The sequence below is a fragment of the Lactuca sativa genome, chromosome 4, assembly GCF_002870075.4.
Source record: "Lactuca sativa cultivar Salinas chromosome 4, Lsat_Salinas_v11, whole genome shotgun sequence".
Taxonomy (NCBI): domain Eukaryota; kingdom Viridiplantae; phylum Streptophyta; class Magnoliopsida; order Asterales; family Asteraceae; genus Lactuca; species Lactuca sativa.
The window spans coordinates 264,760,252-264,779,789 of record NC_056626.2 but is presented as its reverse complement, the minus strand read 5'-3'; positions in this window follow the sequence as shown (position 1 = coordinate 264,779,789).

The window sequence follows — 19,538 nt, the reverse complement described above, 5'->3', positions numbered from 1 at the left end:
CAAGACTATGGCAGTCACTTCAGAGGGCTATGGGAACATAACTAGACATAAGCGTTGCTTACCACCTTCAAACCAATCGCTAAAGTGAACGAACCATTTGACCACTCAAAATTCATGCTACAAGTCTAGGTGTGTGAGTTCCATAAGTCAGGGGATACCCGGTTTCCTTTGACAAAATTCTCATACAATAACAACTACCGCACGGGCATCAAGAATGCTCCTTTCGAAAACTCATTATAGTCATAAATGCATATCACTTGGTGGTACTCTCATGAGACCGGAAACCACTAACGAAACCAACAGAAGAAGATAATCCAAATCAAAGCTGGATTTCCAGCATCGCGAGACCGACAGAAGAACTATTCTGAAAAGCGGCGTAAGCCAGTAGGATGTCAAGTCGGGGATCGCGTTTTATCAAAAGAATCTCCTTGGAAAGGAATGATTCGTTTTAGGACACGAGAAAACTAAACCCACGATACATCGGACTGTTCGAGCTTGTTGCTCGGATTGAAGACATATAGACTGTAGCTGCCTGTGGAGCTCAGCAACGTGAACCCTGTGTTCTGTGTCTTGAATCTGAAAAGATGCATATCAGATGAGTCTCTTATCATTCCTTTACGAGAACTCGGAGTAAGCGAGGATCGCATGTTCATCAAAGAACCAGTCAAGGTAATGAATAGGGAAGTAGAACATACAAAACAAAGCCCCATTATGAATGCGAAGATTCCATGGAAGGCTAAGCGTGGACCGAAATGCACATGGGAAACATGAAGATCAGAAGAAGTGCCTATTCTCTCATTCACGAACCTATCCTTAGAAAGAATTTCGGGACGAAATTCCCTCTAACGGGGGGATGATGTCACAACTAGCATTTTTAGCTAGGAAATTCTATCCTCATATAAACATCATCCATTGTAAAAGCATGTACTCTAAGTGAATACAATACTCTATCCTCGTTCAAGATACACCTCATATGTTCAACTAAGGGTTGGAAACCTTAGCAATCCCGGTCCAAGTTCCTTATGAACTAAAATTCTCCTATTGGGCCTAGAAGCCCTAAGTGGGCTCTAAATAGACCACATTCATAAAACTTTAGTATTTGGGCCATGTGGACCTAAAATAATCCATCTTATCTCTAATGAGCCTTGTTGGGCCATAAAAGATTTCATTTTCCCCAATGGGCCGAAAATTTATTTTTGGGCTTCATAAATTCGAGTATGGGCCCAAGATGATTCCTTTCCTCTCTCCTTAGCCCAAATAGGCCCATGATAAAAAAAAAAAAAAAAGAAGAAGAAAAGAGATAAGAATGGTGAAGGAAATAAAAACAAAAATTGGAAATTATGGGAAAATTTGTGAGGATGCCACCTACTTATTACATGGTGGATATCCATGCAATGTCACCTCACTTCTCTTCTCTCTCTCTCTCTTCTCAATCTCGGCCTAAGGCCATTTTCCCTCACCAAAAATCATTCATGTTTCCTTTCACTCTCAAAAACCCCAAGAACTCTTCCATTTTCTCCTTAAACCCGTGAGTGGGTGTGTGTGCACAAGAAAGTTCATCAAACTCACATACTAGGTAAGTTACTTCACCCTCAAGTGGTATAAATTCATCTATGATCAAATCCTCCTAGAAACATCACAAATCTCTTGATTATCCTACTAGAAACATCATAGTTTTGAGGATCCTCTCAAGAAGCAAGCTAGGCCGAAATCTCTCACCTTCTTCATCAAAACCGACTTCCAAACCCCAAGGTGAGCTTCATACCCCCTATTTTCTGTTTTTATGAGTTTTGTGGGGGGGGGGAATACAAGTGAAAGTGTAGATCTATATGTGTTTGTATGCCTTGTATGATTTCCATGCTTATATGTATGCTTTTATGTGTTTTAATGTTGGATCTAGCCATAAAACCCCTCAAAACCGAGATATAACTTATGTTTTATGATTTTAGCTTCAAATACCTTTCTACATACAAAGTGTTTCAAGAAAAATGGCTAAGTGGTTTAGTAATAATTTTCTTTGGGTTAAAAACACAAATTTTGGGCCAAAAATGTGAAAAATACAAAATTAAGGGCCCAAATTGACATTTCACAGATTCTGATGGATGAAGTGTGCTAAAACAGTTTCCATAAATCAATTTCTGGAAATACATTTATTTAGGGGATTAAAAACATAAATTTCAAGCTTAACGGGCTAAAAATGAAAATTTCGGCCCAATGAGGCCCATTATGCGAATTTTTCTGTTTTGGAGGGCCAAAACTGTGATTTTTGGTAAAAACAGTGGACTATAAGTGTTCCAAACCCTTTTCAAAGGTTTAAAATGCTTTCTAAATTTAAAAAGGACCAAAGTTGCAAAAAATTTCCAATTTGGGCCAAAATTGTCAAAGTTGCGAAAAGAAGGGATTAAAACCGAGAAAACTGCATTTTCAGGGACTTAAACTGTTTTCTATGAAAAATATGCTGAAAAATATTAATTTCAATAATTTTTGGTGTTAAAATGTCAAGAAAATTAGTTCAAGGACCAAACCGGGAAGTATTTAATAAAAGGGTTGAAAATATAAATTTTACAAACAATGAGGGGCTGAAAACAGAAATATTTCAAGGCTAATTCAATATATACAATTTGGTCAAATAATGGCACCGCGACTATCGACGAAATACATTACATTACAATGCCAAAAGTCGTTGTTAAACGAATTGGCTCGGTCTCGAGCCAATAGAAACCTACAACTACTAACACTACGACACTACGATTCATATAAATAACGTTTGGGAACTTAGCTTACATACGAGTGTGCACAGACGTCTACGCACCATCTTCGGGCCCCAAAAGTGTAAAATCTTGCTTGTTGGGCCTAGCTAGCCCAATGACCTGATCTTAAGGCCCGAAGACGCATATTTTTCTACGAGGTGTTGAGTTTCACCGACTTGGCACAACGTAGAGGGACTTTCAATGGCTTGTATACCACTGGTCCCCAAGGGTCCTTGGTATTGCTAGAAAAGTCTGCATATTTTACGAGGCGGGTCGGGGACCCCTCGCACGCATATTATCCCCAACCGATTTATAGAGTCATCGAGGCCTTCGTGTCCTCTTTCTCTTCGGATGTGGGACTACACCTAGTCAGGGCGATTGGATAACGCGATTAGTACTGACGACGCCTTCGGGAATCGTTAGTATAACTATAAACTGGGCGTTTGTGTAACGCGGGTTTGTAGTAAATAATCCTGCTCGAGAACCTTCCAACGTCGCCTGGGACTGACACTTTTATCTTTGTAATGGTTTCAACGCAACTTAATGGATTTCAAAGGAACTAGGGGAACATCGGGTTTTCCTAGGGTTTTCAATACATACAGATTTGAAATGCATATGACTTCAATGAACATTTTTTTTTACAAGTATAGAAACAAACAAGCATACCTATGGATCTTCACAAACGTTTTCCAAAGCCTTTCTTTTCAGAAAATATCGGATTTTCTGGTGGTTTTTCAAACAATACAAACATTGGATTTCAAACACTACTTATGAACTCACCAACATTTCATATGTTGACGTTTTTCAAAATACTTGTATTCTCAGGTAACAGATAAAGTGAAGGATGAATTGTACTCTATGACGTTTTGCTGTCGTTTAACTAGTATCGAACAATCACTTTCGAGAATGTAATGTTTTGAGACAATGTAATGAATGTAAACTCTACTGGTTGTACAATATTAATGCATGGTGACGAATGTTGTTATGTTTCATATATATTCAATGTTATGGTATTCAATTGAGTCACGACAGCCCCCGGACGTTTCTGCCGTCTGGTTCGGGGGTGTGACAACAAAAAGAAAGGACAAAGTTTGATTAGAATTTGAATCCCTAATTATCACCCAATATGAAAAATTAGGGCTAGGATCCAACAACATTATTTACACATTAGAAAAGGGATGTCGTAATCCAACATGCAAACAATTTGAAGGTAAGTGAATGACGATTCACTAATTCTCCACCAACATAACCTTAAGTTCTAAATGTATTGAGAATTCCTAGGTTTCGATGAGATTCATTGAACCATTTCAATGGCATGTTTAAATCTCGATATGCCCCTCTCGTTTGTGACTGGGATGTCGAGGATCATAAAGTGGGTGTGAATAACCATGCAAATCTACACGGTGCCATCATTGTTACAATCACCTATTCGATGTGTCGGTAAACCACAGACGCTCCACCGAACTATGATAAACAATGAATCACCATTTGCCACCTTTGCTTAGAACCAATTAGTCTGCCGGTAAACCACACACGCTCCACTAACTTCTTAGCAAGGGTGCAAAGTGTAATTTCATGGGTTTGAAACAATTCACTTTTCCTAAAGTAACTAGGATTGGGAATTTGAAAAACATGTAGTTACTTTGTATTTTAATATTATACTTTTAATGAGGAGATAGAGTTGCCCTATCCTACCCGTTCGGCTAACGACCCTCCACCGATCAAGCAAGTGGTGGGTGTGAGTGTACACCCATTAAGCGTCATTTTATAGGCCACAACCTTATACCCACCTTATAGACTGGCTTCGTGAATGAGGCCTACTAACGGTAAGACTAGCATTTTAATTACATATATATATATATATATATATATATATATATATATATATATATATATATATATATATATATATATATATATATATATATATATTAATCTTGTAATATTATATTAGTATAGGGTTGGATTTTAAACTTGTAAAATTCTAGGGTTTGAAATTTAAATTGTCTAAATTAAACTTTTAATCACAAAGCATAAATTTCAAAACTTGAGGACAAGTTTTAAACTTTTCAAAACATAAGGGATCAAATAACAAATAATTTAAATTAATCATTTAATTTCACAATTATCCATATTTGATTTATTTAAATGTTTCTTGCAAAACAATTCACCAATTCAATTAAAATAATCAATCAATTATCACATAAGGAAATTATTATTCAATTAATTGGTAAATATCTTTTATTAGGTCAAGGATATACTTAAATATATGTTAAAATCGGATTTATATTAACCCACAAAGATAAAGGCAAGTTTCCATAAGATAAACAGCAAGAAATCCCGAAACTAGCTCCTTCTGACGCTCGAACTCGCCGAGTACCACAATGGACTCGCCGAGTTGAGGCCTACTCGCCGAGTACACTGTGGTACTCGCCGAGTTCATCAGGCAGAAGGACAAAAACGATTTTGCAATCAACAATCAAGCAACCAATGCATCAATTCAATAGAAACCAATCAAGGCTCTGATACCACTGATGGGTTTGAGCCATAAGAACATTCCTATGTGCACATACAAACCCTAATGCTTGGATCTAGGTTTCTCTAATTAAACATGCAATGTATCCAAGACTTTGATTGATAGATCTAGTGTAAACATGCAAATCATAATATATGAAAACAAAACTAAAGGATTACCTTGAATTGCTTGCTTGAATCTTCTTGTCCTTGGAGCTTAGAGTCACAATTGTCACTCCTCTAATGGATTACAAACACCAACTAGCAAGAGGATGATGAGTGAGAGAGAGAGGAGGGTGAGAAATCAGCCAGGGTTTCTTCAGAGGCAAGAGTGCCGATTTCCTTCACCCAAAGGGTCTATATATACTAGTGAGCTTCCTAGGGTTTCACCTTTAAAACCCTAATTGGATAACTTAGGCCCTAAGCAATCCAATCACCTTATTGATAAGCCCTTGGACGATTTCTAGGCTCTTCCAAACCCTAAAATCGTCCATCCCTTATCCATAAGGAATCTCAGCCCAAAATACAACTATCATACAATTGACAGTTTATGCCCCTTTATTCAATTAATCTCTTTAAGTCACCAAATTAATCCCTAATTAATTTATGACTTATATTAATCAAATAACAATATTATTATTCCTTATATTATTCTCATAATATATTAATAATATTTCTTCTCTCATTATAAATCATCCTGTCAAGTTGCTATGGTGAAGGCAACCCAAAAGGACCATGCACAACCGGGTCAAATACTTGCCAAATATAGTTGCAGCCTTAGACACTATTCCAACAATAAGGGCCATATTCTCACAATTTCTTCCAGTAAAGGACATGAAAACTCTACATCTATGGATTCCTTCAACAAAACAGATAAAGGGGCGATATAGTACCTCAAAGATGAAGTCTTTTGCTCGAAATCCACAGATGCACCACCTCCTTGGTCTCTTCTAAGCTGGAAACACCTCCTTCTTGCAAGAATCAACCACAAAGATCAAGAAATGGCTCCTTTCCTCTCACAATCTCTCTAGCTCTTATAGGGTTTCTCTCTGGAGTTTGGTAGCCGCAAATGACAGCCCTAAGGGCCTTTAAATAGGTCCCAAACCCAGGAATTTAGGGTTTCAATAAATAGTGTGGACTCGCCGAGTCCAGTCATGAACCCGGATGAGAATCCGCGACCCTACTCGGCGAGTCTAAGCACCAACTCACCGAGTCCCTCCACAAACTCCAAAATAAATGAATAAAATAATATACCTGGAAATCTGGATGTTACAAGTAGTATGTCATCCACACACAACACCAAAAAGCTAAGTATACTCCCATTAGCCCTAACATATACACAGGACTCATCCTCACTCCTCGAAAAGCCAAACTCTTTGACTTTCTCATCAAAGCAAAGATTCCATCTGCGAGATGCTTGCTTTAATCCATAGATGGATTTCTCAAGCTTGCACACTCTATTAGGGTATTTTGAATCGACAAAACCCTCTGGCTGAGCCATGTAAACATCCTCAACTATTTTTCAATTAAGGAAAGCGGTTTTGACATCCATTTGCCATATTTCATAATCATGAAATGCAGCTATGGCCAACAACACCCTAATAGACTTAATCTTCGCTACTGGTGAGAAGGTCTCATCATAGTCAACTCCCGGAGTTTGAGTAAAGCCCTTTGCAACCAGCTGTGCTTTGTAAGTGTGTACCTTCCCATCCATGTCGGTCTTCTTCTTGAAGATCCATTTACACCCACCTGTCTTTCTACCTGGTACATTGTCAACCAAGTTCCAAACTTGATTGTCATACATGGACTGAATCTCGTTGTCCATAGCCTCCTTCCATTTAGCAGACTCGGGGCGTGCCATGGCTTCCCTATAATTATTAGGTTCATCCAAATCTATCAGTGTACTATCACTGATAAATGTATCACCTTCAGTAGTGATGTGATAACCATAATAAAATTCAGGTGTGTTCCTCACCCTAGTGGAACGCCTTGGAGGTACATAATCATCTATCGATTCAACAGGAGTTTCCTCCTCAAGTTGGTCGATAGTATTTTAGGTTCCTTCACCACTTGACTCTTGAAGCTCTTCAAGGTCAATTTGCCTCCCACTGTCCCCTTGGCTTATAAATTCTTTCTCACGAAAGACTCCTCTTGCTGCTACAAAGACCACATTATTATTGGGTCTGTAGAAGAGGTAACCAAAGGATCTCTGTGGGTAGCCGATGAAAATACACCTCTCACTTCGAGGTTCAAGCTTATCATGAGTCTCATGCCTCACGAAAGCTTCACAACCCCAAACCTTAATGTGGTCTAAGTTGGGAACTTTCCCAGTCCACATCTCGTGAGGTGTTTTGGCACCCTTTTTGGTAAGGACTAGATTAAGGATATGGGCGGTAGTCTCTAAGGCATACCCCCAGAAAGAGATTGGTAACGAAGCTCAACTCATCATGGAACGAACCATATCCAACAAGGGTCAATTGCGCCTCTCAGCCACACCATTCAACTGTGGTGTTCTGGGAGGTGTCAATTGTGAGACAATCCCGCATTCCTTAAGATAGTCAAGGAAATCAATGCTTAGATACTCTCCTCCCCGATCGGATTGGAGCATCTTGATGTTCTTGCCCAACTGATTCTCAACTTCCTACTTAAAATCTTTAAACTTTTCAAAATTTTGTGACTTATGCTTGATTAAGTAGATATATCCATATATGCTGTAATCATCAGTAAAAGTCACATAATAGCGATTAGCATCCCTTATAGCAACTCTGAAGGGCCCACACACATCCATGTGTACAAGGTCCAACAAAACTTCACCCCTATCACAAGTACCTGTGAAGGGTGACTTTGTCATTTTTCCAAGTAAACAAGACTCGCAACTATCATCCAAATTTAGGTCGAATGATTCCAAGACTCTAGCCTTTTGGAGTTGGCCTATGCGCTTCTTGTTGACATGTCCAAGACGACAATGCCACAAGGATGCTTTATCCAAGCTATTTGAAGAATCAATATACAACACATTATTTCCTAGATTGTCTACGACATTCACAGCTTCATATACACCATCACAAGGTAATGCTTTAAAGTAAAATACACCATTGTAATAAACATTAATAGCACCATTGTCATTATCAAATGAAAATGTAAAACCTTGTTTGTACAAGCCATGGAAAGAAATAATATTTCTCGCCATTTCGGGCGAGTAACAACATTTATTCAAATCTAACATTAACCCATTATTAAGCAATAAATAATAAACTCCTATCTTGGTAACAGGTGATGCTTTCCTGTTACCCATGACTAAGTTTATCTTCCCGTGCTCCACTTGCTCACTTCTTCTTAGGCCCTGCAAATCAGTACAAATGTGAATACCACAACCTGTATCAAGCACCCAAGAACTAGAATTAGATGAGTTATTAGACAATATTGTATAAATACCTGCATGGTTGGGTTTCACTTTCCCATCCTTTACATCTTTCATGTATTTAGGGCAGCTTCGTTTCCAGTGCCCCTTTTCCTGGCAATAGAAGCATTGTGCTTCCTTTGGGTTTGAGGAAGGAGTAATGGGACCTTTCTTTGTCCCACTTGAAGAGGAACCATCAAGGGGCTTACCCTTGGTGTCCTTCGAAGGGCTTTTCCTCTTCTTACCCTTTCCCTGCCCAATTGCAAGAACAGGGGCTGCGGAAGGAGTAGAAGTAGAAGTGACAACCGCTTTACCCTTAAATCCATTTTCAGTTGTCCTCAATAGTCCTTGAAGCTTACTACGTGTGACTTCCTCCTTTTTCATGTGATAAGTCATGCGAAACTGATCATAACTTGGAGGTAAGGAATGGAGAATGATATCAATCGCCATGTCCTCAGGGAATTCGACATTAAGCTTCAATAATCGGTCCACGAACCTTTGCATTTTTTGCAAGTGACCGGTGATGGGTTCACCATCTCTCATCCTGGTTGTTATCATGGAGGAGATGATTCCATACCTCTCCTAACGCACGCTCTGATGGTACCTATCCATCAGATCCTAGTGCATCTCATACGGGTAGAAATCTTCATAGGATTTTTGAAGTTCAGGAGTCATAGTGGCCATCATGATGCATGCTACCTTAGTAGCATCCTTTTCATGTGCCACAAACTCCGAGAACTCTTCAGGAGTAGCAGTGGCTTCATTCACAACCTTAAGCTCCCTATCAAGGACATACTCCTTGTCCTCATAGCGCATAATCATTCTGATGTTTCTGATCCACTCATTAAAGTTGGATCCATCAAAAGTGACTTTAACGCACAAGTTCATAAGGGAAAAGGAGCTTGTTGGGTTTGTGCCAATAGCATTGTTGGAAGACATTTAAAAGAAAGAAAAACAAATTTCATTAGATTTAAGAGTCCTTAATAAGTCACCCAAATGAAATATTAAGGCTAGGATCCAACAAACTATTTATAGTTGGAAGAGGGATGTCGTAATCCAAGCTATAAAATATCTGAAGGTAGGTAAATGACGATTTACCAATTTCCACCGTAAGAACGAAATATTTTACTATTAGGTTATATTGGATATGAAATTCCTAGATCTTTTGAGATACGTTGAACTTTTCAATGGCATGTTTGAATCTCGATTGTGCCCTCTCAAGTTTGTGACTGGGATGCCGAGGATCACAAACAAGGTGTGAATAACCATACAAATTGACTTGGTACCCTTAACTATATTACCTAATCGATGTGTCGGTTAACCACACATGCTCCACCGATCTATAATAAAGTCAAGTTACCCTTGGCCACACTTACTAGTCCTTGTTAGTGTGCCGGTTAACCACACACACTCGACTAACGACTTGGTAAGGTACAAAGTGTAATTTTATGGTCTAGCACCTATTTCACATTTTCCTAAAGTAACTAAGATTGGGAATTGATAATGTATAGTTACTTTATAATTCATTATACTTTTAATGAGAGTTAAAGTCATATCATACCCGTTCAGCTAACGACCCTCCACCAGTCAAGGAAGTGGTGGGTGAGAGTGGACACCCATTAAACCGCCATTTTATAGGTAGTAACCTTATACCCCCCCCCCATATAGATTGGCTTCGTGAATGAGGCCTACTAACGGTAAGAGTGACATATTCTTATACATATCTATATAAGTAAGATTATAATAATAGTATAAGAGTTGATTTTTAAACTTTTTATAAATATAAGGCTTAATTTGGAATTAAAGAATTAATGTGTAAGACTTTACAAATTGCAAAACTTGAGGGCAAGTTTTTAAACTATTTCAAGACTCTTCAATTTGTAACTTATGAGTTTTAATGGTTCATAAAATTGAAGACTCTCCATTTTATGAAACCTACTATTCTTTAATACAACTTTTAAAGAAGTGACTTTTGGTTTTCCATAACTTGAGGACAAGTTATGAACACCATCATTGGCATTAAGATCATGAATTAAACAAGCATGTAGGTTACACACAATTCCTATGATCTTCTAAAACTCATAAGAACAAATATTCATATCAAATCAATTTCAAGAAAACAGATTAACACATATGAAAGTTGAAAATTGATAATAGTCATTTGAAATGGGTTAACATAATCATTACCACTTTGAAAAACAGATTTCACAAGTCCAAAACAGTTTGGGATAATGATTCTAGCCCATTTCCAACAACAAAATTCGGAAAACTGCCCAACATGCACCTACTCGTCGAGTGCACGAACCTACTCGACGAGTAGGATGAATTTGGTCATGGACCCGTCGAGTCCTCCCCATGGACTCGGCGAGTCCAGTCGAACAGTGAGCAATTTTTGAATTTTTTCAAGCAGTTTGCATCAAGTATACAGAAAACAATCCTAGGCTCTGATACCACTGATGGGTTTTGAGCATTCTAACACTCCTATGGTGTACATGCAACCCTATAAACCTTGAATCTATGTTTTCTCTAATATACATGTAAATTGATTTTTCAAGGTTTACTTCCTATCTAGCATGGTACGGGGAATATGTAATACAAAAACTAGTAGAAGTACATACCTTTCTTGTTGCTTGGATTCCTTGAAGACTTTGTGAGCCTAGCACCCCAAATGTTGTGCCTCAAATGCTTCACACAACACTACAAGACTTGGAATAACTTGACAGAACACACTTCCACTCAAAAATCGGTTATTGCCTCTTACAATACTCTAGGTGCCGATTTTGCTAGCCGTAGGGTTCCTTTTATAGTGTTGTCACAATTAGGGTTTACACATGAATACCCTTAATTGTCATGACTCTTCATTTCTAATGATCCATGGGTTAGTAACTCCCATTAACTATCCATGGAGCTCCAAATGGTTATAACCCAACTCCATGAACCATAGATCATTAATCCACCATAAAAGATTAGATGATTGTCATAATCAACCCTATATATTTAATTAGTCTCACTTTGATCACCAAATTAATTCTAAATTAATATTTGATCAATACTAATTAGATAATTCTATTATTAATATATTAGAACTTATAATATATTAATAATCACAAGTGTCCTTTCTCTCATTTTGTCTATCCAAGTATTTCAATGCCATGCAACCCAAATGGACCATGTCGGGTCAGGTCAAGTTCATACCAAATAAAGTTATGGAATTAGACACTATATCCAACAATAAGTTCTAAAAGGGTTTAAACACACACACACACACACACACAGACACACACACACACACACACACATATATATATATATATATATATATATATAGATATATATATATATATATATATATATATGCTATCTAATGAAGGTGTATAAGCTTGAGAAGTCTAGTTAGAGACTTATCGTAGCATCGTATATCAGAAACCTGTACTTTAGTAAGAAACTCAAGAGTATTGATTTCTAGAAGTCTAGTTAATTTCTGGGTAAATGTGACATCCCGATTCCCAAGTATAATACTTATATAATTTTCATGATTTTGAATGAGCAACTCGACGAGTTGGAGGCCCTAACTCGTCGAGTGGAGAGGGTTTTGGCCGCATGTGTTTTACGACCGACTCGACGATTATTGGCATTCTGAGAGGAAACCCTAATTTCCCGGTGTTGTGTCCTATTTAAAGGCCCTTAAGCCCTCATTTCCGCCTCCCATGTCACCTTACTCCCCTATGTGAAACCCTAATCATTTAGATCGATCTAAGAGAGAGAGAGAGAGAGAGAGAGAGAGAGAGAGAATGGCTACTTTGAGCATTCTAGTGCACTTTTGGAAGAGAAGAAAAAAGAATCAAGGCCTTGAACGAGAAGGCACTGTTGGATCCAATGTTTATCCATCCTCAGCTTCTGTTTGAAGGTAAATGTCACCACCCTGCTCATTATTTTGATTAGATCTCGTGTTTAAGAGGTTTTAGGGCTTTTTCATCTTTCATTGAGAACTTTGAGCATTTTGAGCTTGCCAAGAGATTTAGACTTCAGATCTGGAGCTTATGAGGTCCCTTGAGCCCAAAGGTCCAACCTTTATCAAGCTAGAGTAGAGATTTTATGCTTAGGACCCTAAATAGAACTTGTTTTGGCATTTCAAGCCCTAAGTGCCATGCATGGACGTAAAGCTTGCAGCTTTACGTGGTATCTCCGCCTTGGGAGGCTAGATCTAGAGTTTAGGTTTGTAACTCTGCCTTAATATACACTTGCATATGCTATAATATACACTTGTTTTGATTCTTCCAAATGCCTTGGACATTGAGAGGGAAAAAGGACTAGAACTTTGTGCGACTAAAGTTCAGCAACTATCAAGAACATTCTAAGGTTATACCAAAGGAATTGGTTGCTTGTAGACAGTTGGAAATATAGTATTGGTTGGAAGGGCCATAATTGTTGGATTAGTGTCTAAGCCTGTAACCATATTTGGTAAGTACTTGACCCGGTTGTGCATGGTCCTTTTGGGTTGCCTTCACCAAAACAACTTGACTAGAGAAATAATAGAGAAAGAGGTTTTTATGGTTTATTAATATATTATAAGAATAATATATTAAAAGAGAAATCATATTTATTTAGTTAACATTGGTCAAGAATTAATTAAGAATTAATTTTGTGATTAAAAAAAGTTAACTAAACTAAGGGGCTAAACTGTAATTATGTGTTAGTTGCAAAGTAGGGCAAAGGATGCCCTACTGGATAGGGTGGACGAATTCAAGGGGATAATGCCTTAGAATTCATCCATGATAAGGTTCTAGGGTTATCCTTTGGACTGCTTGGTAGGCAAGTAATCAGATAAGGATAAGGACTGGAACCCTAATCCCTACACCTATATAAAGACCCCTTGGCTTAGGAAAATTGGTCACTTGATCCTAGAAGTTCCTAAGGCTGATTTTCTGCCTCTCCCCCCCCCCCCCCCCCCCCCTCTCTCTTGCCTCTCCACTTGCTCTTGGTGTTTGTGACACATTAGAGGTACTACACTTGTGGTACTTGCTTTCAAAGATAAGAAGATTCAAGATATACGTTGTTATTACAACATAACAACAAGAGGTATGTAATCCATTCTCCTTCATGAATTTCGAAATTACTAGGAGCATTCTAGGGTTCTTCATGTGTTCATAATGTTGTGTATCTAATAGTGAAAACACAGATTCGTATCTGGGGTTGCATGCACACATAGGATTGTTTGTTAAAAACCCATTAGTGGTATCAAAGCATTTGGTTTTTGTTTTCAATTAGCATTATACAAATGTATGAATTTGACACTTTAGGCCAATAAACCCTAGGAGGCATGTTTTTCAAAATTAGGGTTCTTGAACCCTGAATTTCGAAATTTGATAAAGGTTTCCCTAACCCTTTCCTTAACCCCCAAGATTTCGAATTCTAGGGTTTGCCAACCCTAAGGTATCGAATTTGGCCTCCTCCCCAAGATAAAATCCCTAAATTCTAGGGATTAGGATAATGCCATATCTTGGGATTATCTCTTTAATAGTTTAATTTGGTAATTAAATATTTTGAATTATTCCATCCCATATTTTTGAATTTTAGGGGATTTAAGGGATTAGGTTAAATTAATTGTTTAATTTAAAAGATAATCCTTCAAGATTTGATAATTAAAATTAATTGTTTAATTTTGGGATCATTATTAAATCAAGAGTTTTAATATTTAAAATTTTAAAATTAAAAGGTTTTAAATTTTGAAAAATTTTAAATTGAATTAAAACCCTAATATTTTGAAATGTTTAAAATACACCCTATACTATTATAATATTACAATATTAGTATATATATATATATATATATATATATATATATATATATATATATATATATATATATATATATATAACTTAAAATGCTAGTCTTACCGTTACTAGACCTCATTCACGAAGCCGATCTATAAGGAGGGTATAAGGCTATGGCCTATAAAATGGCCGTTTAATGGGTGGCCACTCTCACCCACCGCTTCCTTGATTGGTGGAGGGTCGTTAGCCGAACGGGTAGGATAGGGCAAACCCTTCCTCATTAAAAGTATAATGAATTATAAAAGTAACTAAATGTTTTACAACAATTCCCAATATAAGTTACTTTAGGAGAAATGAATTGGTGCAATTCCATGAAATTACACTTTGCACCCTTGCTAAGATGTTAGTGGAGCGTGCGTGGTTAACCGGCACACTAATTAGACTCTAAGCATAGGTGGAAAAGGGTGACTCGTTGTTTTTCATAGTTCAATGGAGCGTGTGTGGCTAACCGGAACATCAAATAGGTGACTGTAACAATGAGGGCACCATGTAAATTTGCATGGTTATTCACACCCGCTTTGTGAACCTCAGCATCCAAGTCACAAACTATAGGGGTACATCGAGATTTAAACATGCCATTGAAAAGTTCAATGAATCTCAAAGGAATCTAGGATATTTCAATACATTTAAAAATTAATCTCTTTTTCGTTTTTCATGGTGGAGAATTAGTGAATCGTCATTCACTTACCTTTAAATTATTTGCCTGTTAGATTACGGCATCCCTCTTCTAATTTGTAAATAATGTTGTTGGATCCTAGCCCTAATTTATCATTTGGGTGTTTAATTGGGGATTCATTTCTAATCAAACTTTTTCCTTTTCTATTTTAGATGTCGAACGTCAACAATGCTTCTGGCTCCAACTCCTCAGGCTCATTCTCACTTAAGAACTTATGTGGGAGAGTGATTTTCGACGGGTCCAATTTCAATGAATGGATCCGTAACATCCGAATGGTCACTCGCTACGAGGACAAAGAATATGTCCTCGATGAGAAGCTGAAGGAGATCAATGTTAACACAGCCTCTCCCGATGAGATCGCCATCTTTGAGGCCCACGAGCGTGATGCCACGAAAGTCCATTTCATCATGCTGGCGACCATGATTGTCGAACTTCAAAATCCCTATGGGGACATGTACCCATATGAAATGCATCAAGACTTGATGGACCGGTACCACCAAAGCGCTAGGCAAGAAAGGTATGAGATCATCACTACGAAGATCACTGCCAAAATGGGTAATGGAGAGTCCCTTACCGCCTATCTGCAAAAGATGCAAAGATATGTTGATCGCCTGATGAAGTTAAATGTTAACTTCGATGAAGAGCAGGCAATCGACATTATCTTCACTCCTTTCCTCCCTGCTACATCAGTTCCGCGTGACCTACCACATGAACAAGGAAGAGGTCACCTTGAGCAAGCTTCAAGGCTTAGTAAGGACTGCTGAGAGCAATCTCAAGGATAAGTCTATTGCACCGACTCCCACTCCCACTGTTGCGCATGTCATGGAAATAGGTCAAGGGAAGGGTAAGAAGAGGAACGCTCCCTCAAAGATCCACCACAAGGGAAAGTCCCAAGATGACACCTCTTCTAGTGGAACCAAAGTTGGTTCTGCTAAGCCCAACTCCAACCCTAAGGAGGCAGAGTGCCACCACTACCACAAGATAGGGCATTGGAAGAGAAGCTACCTAAAATATCTGCAAGCTATCAAGGAAGGCAAGATCAAGCCATATTTTGCAGGTATTTATCCTATTAAATCTAATGATTCATCACATGCTATTTCTTGGGTTCTTGATACAAGATGTGGTTTTCACATATGTTTTGATTTGCAGGGACTAAGAAGAAATAGGGATGTGGAGCAAGGAAGGATAAATCTAATCATGAGAAAGAGAAGATCGTCGCCTGTCACCAACATTGGAGTTTATTCCTTAGTGTTTAGTAATGGATTAGGTTTAGATTTACACAATTGTTGCTATTCGCCAGATATGGAAAGAAACATCATTTCATTTCATGTTTTATATATACAAGGTTTTAGATATTCATTTGATAATGAAAAAGGTTCAATTTATGCTTATCTTAATAATGTTTTATATTTTGAAGCATTGCCTTGTAATGGAATATATGAGACTGTGATGGTTGTAGATAACTTAGGAAATGATGTGTTGTGTGTCGATTCTTTCAATAGTATCGATAAATTATGCTTGTGGCATTGTCGTCTTGGACATGTCAACAAGAAATGCATAGCCCAACTCCAAAAGGATGGAGTGTTGGAGTCATTCGACCTTAGGGACGATGACGTGTGCGAGTCTTGTTTACTTGGAAAGATGACCAAGTCACCCTTCACTGGCACTTGTGAGAGGGGTGAGGGTTTATTGGATCTCATACACATAGATGTGTGTGGGCCCTTTAGATCCACCAAAAGGGATGCGAACCGCTTCTATGTGACTTTGACCAACGATTATAGAAGATATGGGTATATCTACTTAATCAAGCACATGTCATAAACCTTTGAAAAGTTCAAAGAGTTTAAACAAGAAGTGGAAAATCAGTTGGGTAGGAAAATCAAGATGCTTCGATCCGATCGAGGTGGAGATTACCTGAGTCTTGAATTCCACGACTACCTCAAGGAATGCGAAATAGTTTCGCAATTGACGCCACCTAGGACACCGCAGTTGAATGGTATGGCTGAGATGCGTAATCGAACCTTGTTGGACATGGTTCATTCCATGATGAGTCGTGGTTCACTACGTATCTCATTTTAGGGGTATGCCTTAGAGACTGCTGCCCATATCCTTAACTTAGTCCCTACAAAGAAGGTTGCCAAAACACCTCACGAGATGTGGACAGAGAAGGCTCCCTCGTTAGCACATATCAAGGTTTGGGGTTGCGAGGCTTTCGTAAGACGAGAGACTCATGAAAAGCTCGAACCTCATAGTGAGCGATGTATTTTCATCGGCTACCCGCAGAACTCCTTCAGATATCTCTTCTACAGACCGAGTAACAATGTTGTCTTCGTTGCGAGGAGAGGGGTTTTCCGAGAGAGAGAACTCATAAGCCAAGGGGACAGTGGGAGGAAAATCGATCTTGATAAGTTTTAAGAGTCGAGCGATGAAGGAACCTCTAAAGCTAGCGTTCAACCCGAGGAGGAAACTTCGGTTGAACCGATTGACGAATCATTACCTCTTAGACGTTCCAGTAGAGTTAGTGTTCCACCCGTATTGTATGGTTTTCATATAACTACCGAGGGTGATACATATATTAGTGATAGTACGCTAATAAATTTGGATGAACCTAACAGCTACAAGGAAGCCATGGCAGGCCCAGAGTCTGCAGACTGGAAAGAGGTGATGGACAGCGAGATTCAGTCCATTTATGACAACCAAGTTTGGAGCTTGGTTGATCATGTACCAGGTCGTAAGACGGTCGGGTGTAAATGGATCTTCAAGAAGAAGACCGACATGGATGGGAATGTGCACACTTATAAGGCGCGATTGGTTGCGAATGGCTTTACTCAAACTCCCGGAGTTGACTATGATGAGACCTTCTCACCAGTTGCGAAGATAAAGTCTATTAGGGTGATGCTGGCCATTGTTGCATTTCATGATTATGAAATATGGAAAATGGATGTCAAAATCGCTTTCCTTAATGGGAAGTTGGCTGAGGATGTTTATATGGCTCATCCAGAGGGTTTTGTCAATACGAAGCATCCCAATAGAGTGTGTAAGCTTGAGAAGTCCACTTATGGACTTAAGCAAGTGTCTCACAGATGGAATCGTTGTTTCGATGAGAAAGTCAAAGATTTTGGTTTTCTGCGAAGTGAGGATGAATCATGTGTATATGTCAAAGCCAGTGGGAGTATAGTAAGCTTTCTCGTATTGTATGTTGATGGCATACTACTTATAGGAAACGACGTCCCGACGCTGCAGGAAGTAAAATCCTTGCTTGGGAAGTGCTTCACTACGAAGGACCTTGGAGAAGCTGCCTATATTTTAGGAATAAGGATAGTGAGAAATAGGAATAAAATACTAATAGGACTTAGTCAGAATACTTACTTGGACAAGGTACTAAAACGTTTTAGTATGGAGAATTCCAAGAAAGGGGAGTTACCGTTCCAAAGTAATGCCAAGTTGAGCAAGACTCAAAGTCCGAGTACCGAAGTCGAGATAGCAGAGATGATTTGAGTACCTTACGCTTCTGCAGTTGACTTGATCATGTATGCTATGACTTGTACTCGCCCTGATGTGGCCTACACTTTGATCTTGGTCAGTGGATATCAAGGTAACCCTGGCAAAGCACATTGGACCGCAGTCAAGAATATCCTTAAGTATCTTCAGAGGACCAAGGAATGGTTTCTAGTCCTCAGTGGGAGTGATGACTTAAAGGTGAGAGGGTACAGTGATGCCAGTTTTCAGACCGACGGGGACAACTACCGTTCACAATCAGGCTGGGTCTTTACCCTTAATGAAGGAGCAATGACTTTGAAAAGTTCCAAGCAAGAGACCGTAGCTAATTCAACGTGCGAATCAAAATACATTACAGCGAGTGAAGCATCAAAAGAGGCAATATGGCTGAAGAATTTCATTGGAGACCTTGTAGTTGTGCCAGCCATACAGGAGCCCATGAAAATTTTTTGTGATAACGAAGGAGCAGTTGCCTTGACCAAGGAACTGAGGGATCATGGTAGATCTCGACATATCGATAGAAAATATCACTTTACTCGACATCGAGTGGAAGAAGGACTTCTCATAGTAAAGAGGGTATCGTCAGAGGATAACCCAGCAGATCCGCTTACGAAGGGACTGAGTAGGGTTAAGCACTTATAGCACGCTAGGTGCATTGGGCTGAAGGACGATATTATTTTAGATTAGATTGTTTAGAAAAGTGTAATAGATAAATGCAATTAACAATTGATGATTAAATAAATGAGTATTATTTCTGAGTAAAGTTATTGTCTTATGTTGATTGTCTACCTATTATTTCATTTTGCATGTTTTGACTTCCTAAATAATAAGATTATTCAAACGATCCACAGTCATTCATATGTTGG